The sequence below is a fragment of the Antechinus flavipes genome, chromosome X (genome assembly GCF_016432865.1).
Source record: "Antechinus flavipes isolate AdamAnt ecotype Samford, QLD, Australia chromosome X, AdamAnt_v2, whole genome shotgun sequence".
NCBI lineage: Eukaryota > Metazoa > Chordata > Mammalia > Dasyuromorphia > Dasyuridae > Antechinus > Antechinus flavipes.
In genome coordinates this window covers 15312899-15318898 of record NC_067404.1, presented here as the reverse complement: position 1 = coordinate 15318898, position 6000 = coordinate 15312899, and the positions used below count along the sequence as shown (strand labels likewise).

The 6000-nt window shown below is 59.7% G+C and overlaps 1 long non-coding RNA gene across 1 annotated transcript in view; it reads left to right on the top strand.

Moving 5' to 3' along the window:
- The first annotated feature begins 4396 nt into the window (after positions 1 to 4396).
- LOC127542299 (uncharacterized) overlaps positions 4397 to 6000 on the top strand; it is a 36295-nt gene continuing 34691 nt past the window's right edge. The window contains exons 1-2 of the long non-coding RNA XR_007948625.1: positions 4397 to 4878; positions 5161 to 5234. This is a non-coding gene — a long non-coding RNA (uncharacterized LOC127542299). The remainder of the gene's footprint in view (positions 4879 to 5160; positions 5235 to 6000) is intronic.

Below are 6000 nucleotides of genomic sequence, written 5' to 3'. Positions count from 1 at the left end.
GTGGGGGGAGACACAAGCAGAAAGGTGACTCGGCCCAAAGGGCAAAAGCCGGACTGGAAGTGGGGACGGAGCGGCCATTACAGAGGCTCAGACCTCAGGGAAGGGGAGCCTTCTACCAGGACGACAGCTGAGAGAGGAGGTGGGCCCGAAGAAACGGGCTTGGGGGAGCGTTTGGCTAGGCCTGCTGGAGAGAAAGGGGCCGCACGAAGGCCCCGGGGCTTAGAGAATAATAGACGCAGGGTTTCCTTCCCCATTGGGGGAGTGGCTCCCCCCCCAACTCACCCTCCCATCCCCCCCAGACACTCGTGTGCGCCCCGTCACACAAACGCTCGGTCCCGTGGCCAAACATTCCTGAACACTCATGCTAGGAGAGGGGGACGAACGCCTTGCGGAGCCGAGCGGGGCTTCGGGACATCTGTTCTAGGGAGTGGTCGGAGGCACGTGAAGATTAAGTGACTCGACCAGGATCACACGGCTTCTGGGGGCCAGGTGGAACTGAAGCCAAACCCCCTGACTCTGTAGCCCCCCGCCGGCCGAATGGGGGCCAGCTGATGAACAGTAACCCCGAGGTCGTGGGACGAATACGGTGATTTCCTAAAGATAAACTCATCCGGGCTGAAAGGTCTGAGGGAGGGGCGGCTTGGCGGGGAGATTCCACCTTTCCAAATCCCGAGAGCGCGCGCGCGCGCGCGCGTGCAGAGCTCTTGCCTCGGGGAGCCAGGAGAACGCGCGAGGAGGAGCGCGGCCGCCGGCCGGACGCCCTCGTGCTCGGCCGGGTAACTGGCCCTACAATGGACAGCGGCCACCGGTTAAACGGGCGGGCCGTCGGGCGAGGCGGCCGGCAGCGCGCGCACGAGTGGGCCCTGGCGGGCCCCGACGCCTTTCTCCCGCACGCAGTTGGAGGGAGCCCAGTGCCCGGGCCCACGGCCCAGTCAGGGCCCTTACAATGAAGATTAGGCGGCCGATCAGGGGTCGCCATGGAGACGAGAGAAGGGGAGAAGGAGAAGATCGTTTTGCCTTTCAATAGCGCTTTCTGCGCGCACAAAGAAAGCCTCTTGGCCTGTGCGGATAAGTGGCCGGTTCCTGGGGTGCTCTCAATGAGGCACCAGGCAGGGCTGCGCTCCCGAATGCCGGCACGCGCGCTCTCGGGCCGCCGGGAGGCCTCCAGCCCATTAAGGCCCGCTCGGGAATGCTCCTTAAATAGCCAAGGAAGAAGAGAACGCTCCGAGCTGTGGCCGGCAAACTACAGGGGCCAGGCCGCGGGGGCCGCCCTTCGGAGCTTCGCTCCCGACCTGAACATCATGCCGTCGCTTAGTAGGCCACTGGATTAGCCCGTAGCCAACTGGGAGCAGAAATGGCACCCGATGGGCTTCTGGGAAAGCGATGGAAACCGGGGCTTCCAGCCGGGAGGAAAGGGCCGTTGGGGAGATAGAAAGGTACCAGGCAGGCACCGCCCCCTTTACTACTGGGAGGGGGGAGGGGGGCAGGAGCGCATTAACAAAAGGACCCGAGCAAGCCTCCAGGAGAGAAGCCCGAGCAGAATGTTTGGGGGAGGCACCAGAAAGGGGCCGGGCCCGAGAACGAAGGACGCGTCCAGGGCTCAAGGCAGACTTGGGGTTCTTCTGAGAAAGAAAGCCTCAATTATCCGCTCTGCTGCACACCTTGTGAGGGAGTGACCAGGACCAGGGAAGGGAGGCTCATGGGGTCAAACCCCAGGCTTCTTGGATTTCTGACCAGTCCAGAAAGCTTCCATGCTCCTCACCACCCACAAGCCCAGTCACAAAATCCCAGCTCTCCCCCTGCACGGTCTACGGAGGAGGAAACTGAGACTTGAGAGGGGAAAGAACTTCGCCAGAGTCACACGTGGGATCCCAGATCAAGGGCTGGAAGGGACTCAAAGGCTGGAAGGGACTCAAGGCTAAGTAGTCGAATCACTTCATTTTACAGAAAAGGAAACTGAAGCCCAGGAGGGAAAGTGACTTGCCCATGACCCTACATAACTGTAGAGTTAGAAGGAACTTCAGAAGCTATCTAGTGTAATCCCCCCAACAGGAATGTCTCTTTAGTACACCTTGACAAATAATAACAACTAGGAGGAAGAGAAGGAGGAGGGGGGAGGAAGAGGAGGAGGAGGAGAAGGAGGAAGAGGAGGAGGAGGAGGAAGAGGAGGAGCAGGAGGAGAAGGAGGAGGAAGAGGAGGAGAAGGAGAAGGAGGAGGAAGGAGGAGGAGGAGGAAGAGGAGGAGGAGGAGGAGGAGGAGGAGGAAGAGGAGGAGGAGGAGGAGGAGGAGGAGGAGGAAGAGGAGGAGGAGAAGGAGGAGGAAGAGGAGGAGGAGGAGGAGGAGGAGGAGGAAGAGGAGAGGACAAGGAGGAGGAAGAGGAGGAGGAGGAGGAGGAGGAAGAGGAGGAGGAGGAGGAGGAGGAGGAGGAGGAGGAGGAGGAGAAGGAGGAGGAAGAGGAGGAGGAGGAGAAGGAGGAGGAAGAGGAGAGGAGGAGGAGGAGGAGGAGGAGGAGGAGGAGGATGGCAGGTAGTATGTATGTAGAGATTACAAAATGCTTCCAGACATTATCTCATTCGACCCTTACAAAGCCACTGGGAGGCAGGTGCTCTTATGTAATGGATATGGAAACTGAGGCCGAGAGAAAGTGACTGTCACACAGCTGTTGGAGACAGGCAGCCAACTTAGGCCTCCCTGACACCAAGTTCCGAAGTCTAGGGGCCTCCCAGTCAGTCAGTCAGTCAGCCCCTGCCCCCTGGCAGGCCACTCCACCGCCGGCCAGCTGGGTTGAGGAAAAAGTATTGCTAAGCAGAGAAAATCGAGTCCCTTTCATAAACTGCTCCTTCCAGTGCTTGTGGATACTCTCCTGTTTCCCCTGGCCCTTCCCCCCGTGGTCATGTTGAAAGGCCCCAAAGCCCCTTGTCCCCAGCCCCACTGCTTTCCTCTGGACACAGCCCAGCTTGTAAAAGCCGTGGTCAGGACTGCCCCAGCCTCCTAGCCTCTCCCCTCTCTCAGCCTCTCCACTCGGCCTCCCTTTGCACAGCTTCCAACAGAGTGGGTCTGGGGGCGGCCATTTCCCATGGCCCGTGCTCAGTTTTTTCATGAGATCCACGATTCAAAGGAAAACAAGACTGTGCCCCCCTAACATTCTACTGGGGAGGTGGGGGGGGAGCAAATACACTAAATATACCCAGAAAACATCAGCAAAATTAGCCAGCGAGTCGTTTGGGAGGGTGGGCAGCCAGACTGGGGGGTCGGGAAAGCTTTAGTGGAGAAGGGAGCCCCTGAGATGGGCTCTGATGGGGGCTGGAGGGGACAGAGGGGAAACGGGAGTGCGCTCGCGCAGCTTCAACAGATTTGCTGAAATCAAGAAGTAGGGGATAAAGGAAGCCCTCACCCGGCTCTCGGGCCTAGCGGGCACCCTGGCGTCCAGACTCGCTCACCTCCCCTTCTTCTGCCCAGTCGCACAGTATCACTTAGTCTCAATCCTTAACTGTGGCCTCCCCACCCACTCAAAGCAACTGCTTCTGCCCCGATTCCAGAGCACAATCTCTCTCTCCAAGGACTTCCCCATCCCCCACCGGATCTGGTCTCCAACTGCCTTCCCAGTAGAAATAGAAACAATAGGAAAAGCTAGGTGTCCCTGGCTCTTAAGGAAGCCTCGTACCCCTACCCACTGCCCTCCCCCCCCCCCCCCCCCCGGGGCTCCAGGCCTCTGCCGGGAAAAGGAAAGGACTCACCCCCTCCCCTTCAGGCAATGGGGAGCCACTGAACGTTCACCTCCCCTCATTCCTTCTCACACCTCCTCAAACTATCTTTTCCCTCCTGTCTCCACCTCCTTTCACGGTCTGCCTGTTGCCCTTTATCATCTCCCTCTCCTTTTCCACAAACCGGCCCCTCTTCCCCCCTTTCTTCTCCTTCAAGTCCACATTCTCCTTTCTCCCCCCCCCTCCTTTGGGAACCACTGTCCTTTTTCCCTTCCTCCCCCAGTCCCCCAGATACAATTCTCTTCTCGTTCGATTGGATATAAGCATTTATTTAACACCTTTTGCGTGGCAGACACCGTGTTGGGCGAGAGAACCACAGAAGCAATGTGGGGGTGTGCCTCTGGCCCCTCAAAAAGCTTACTTTCTACTGGGGAAAATCAACATGGACGCGGATAATCCAATTCAAAATATATGCAAATGAAATCGAAAATAATTTGGGGAGGGGGTGCGGTAAGAGCACTAGCAACATGCCAGGCTTCCATCCGGGCACCCAAACGTGTCCTTCGATTCACATAAATCACTTTCTTGCTCCTTTTAGGAACCCATCAATCAAAACCCAAGTATTTTGGAGGCTTGGACCTAAGAAGGGGCAACTCCCGCTCTTCCCTCATCCCCCTCCAGGCTCTCCCCTTCTCTGTCCTTTTAGGGAAGCCCTCACCCCCCTCCCTCTCTCCGAGGACCACCGGCTCTTCCCTTCGTGTGTCTATAGCCCACCTTCTTTTCCTCCATGGCTCACCCTCCCTCTCAGAACCAATCTCTCCTCCCCTTCTCTCCAGGGAGCACCTTCTCTCTAGTGCCCTCCCTTTCCAGGGACCACCCAGTCACCCTCCCTCCAAGAACAGCCTACCCTCCCTCCCTTCCTGGGACCACCCTCTTTTTCCCCTCCCTCTACCATCCTCTCCCTCCTTCCAGGGACCACCCTCTCCCTTCCCCTCCCCTTCCCCCACCCTCCACTACCCCCTCTCCCGTCTTCCACAGACCACCCCATCCCTCCCCTCCCCTCCGGCTGTCCGTGTCCTCCCTCCTAGAGATCTCAGAGCTGCGGCTGAAGACCTGCGGCTGGAGACCTGCGTGGCGTGTCGCGTCTCCACCCGTCCGGTGCCGGTGCCGTATGTATGTAGTGGAAGGACGCTGGCGGCAGCCACCCCCGCCCCCGCCCTCTGTCTCTCTCTCTTTTTTCCCATCTCTCTCTCTCTCTCTCTCTCTCTCTCTCTCTCTCTCTCTCTCTCTCTCTCTCTCTCTCCCCCCTCCCCTTTCTCTCTCTCCTTCATCCCTCTCTTCCTCTGTTCCCCCACCCCCACCTCACCCCCCCTCTTTTTCCCAACCCCATTGGCCGAGACCTGGCCTTTCTCCGGGGATTTATCTTATTTTATTTATTACTGTATTTTATTTTAGCCTTCCCCCAAAGCCTCACAACCCCGCCCCACCCGCAAGATCCCGCTGCTGCCTGGACCGGTGACCATGGCCGGGTAAGTCCTTCTCGCCCTGAGCCCCCAGTTGGCCCAAGTTCCCCCCTCAGCACCCCAGCTCTTGAAATCTACACCTAGGTGTTGGAGCTGGAGAAACAGCGGCTGCGTGTACGCTTGGAGATCGGGCCATGGGGATGGAGCTGGGCTCTAGGAAACCCGGGGGAGGGGGTGGGGGAAGAAGGGTATCACAGATGCAGGGATGTTGACTGGGGGGGGGGGGGGGAAGAGGGGAGAGAGGAAGAGGGACAAGCAGTGAATAGTATGAGGGGGGGAGACAGTGCTGGGTACCAAAGGACTGTGAGGGAAGCCATACTGCGTTTGGGGGGCCTGGGTGTAGTACGGGGACGTCATGCAGGGCTGAAAGTCAGGGTGCAGTGTGGGAGTCCCTGGTGCAGTTTAGGACCAGAAAATGCCCGGACTGAGATCGGGGGGGGTGGGGTGGGGGGGCAGTACTCGTTGCTCAGGGCGCAAGGCTAAGGATGGGGGGGGGGGGCGCGGTACGTGTGGCCAGGCTGGGGGCTGGTGCTGGGATGGCACAGGGCGGGGGCCGGGATGCTGGGGAGAGGACGGCCGGCCTAGCGCGATCGGGTCAAGGCCAATGGTGGGGGCGCCGTGGCTCCGGCTTTGCTGCCCCGCCCGCTCGGAGAGCGCGCGGCCCGGGCCGCCCCCGCGGCTGGGGGGGGCCCGGATGGATGTCTGAGGTACCTGCCGCGGAGGCGCACCTGCATGCCCTGCGCGAGCGTGCGGGCTACCGGCCGCGTGCGTG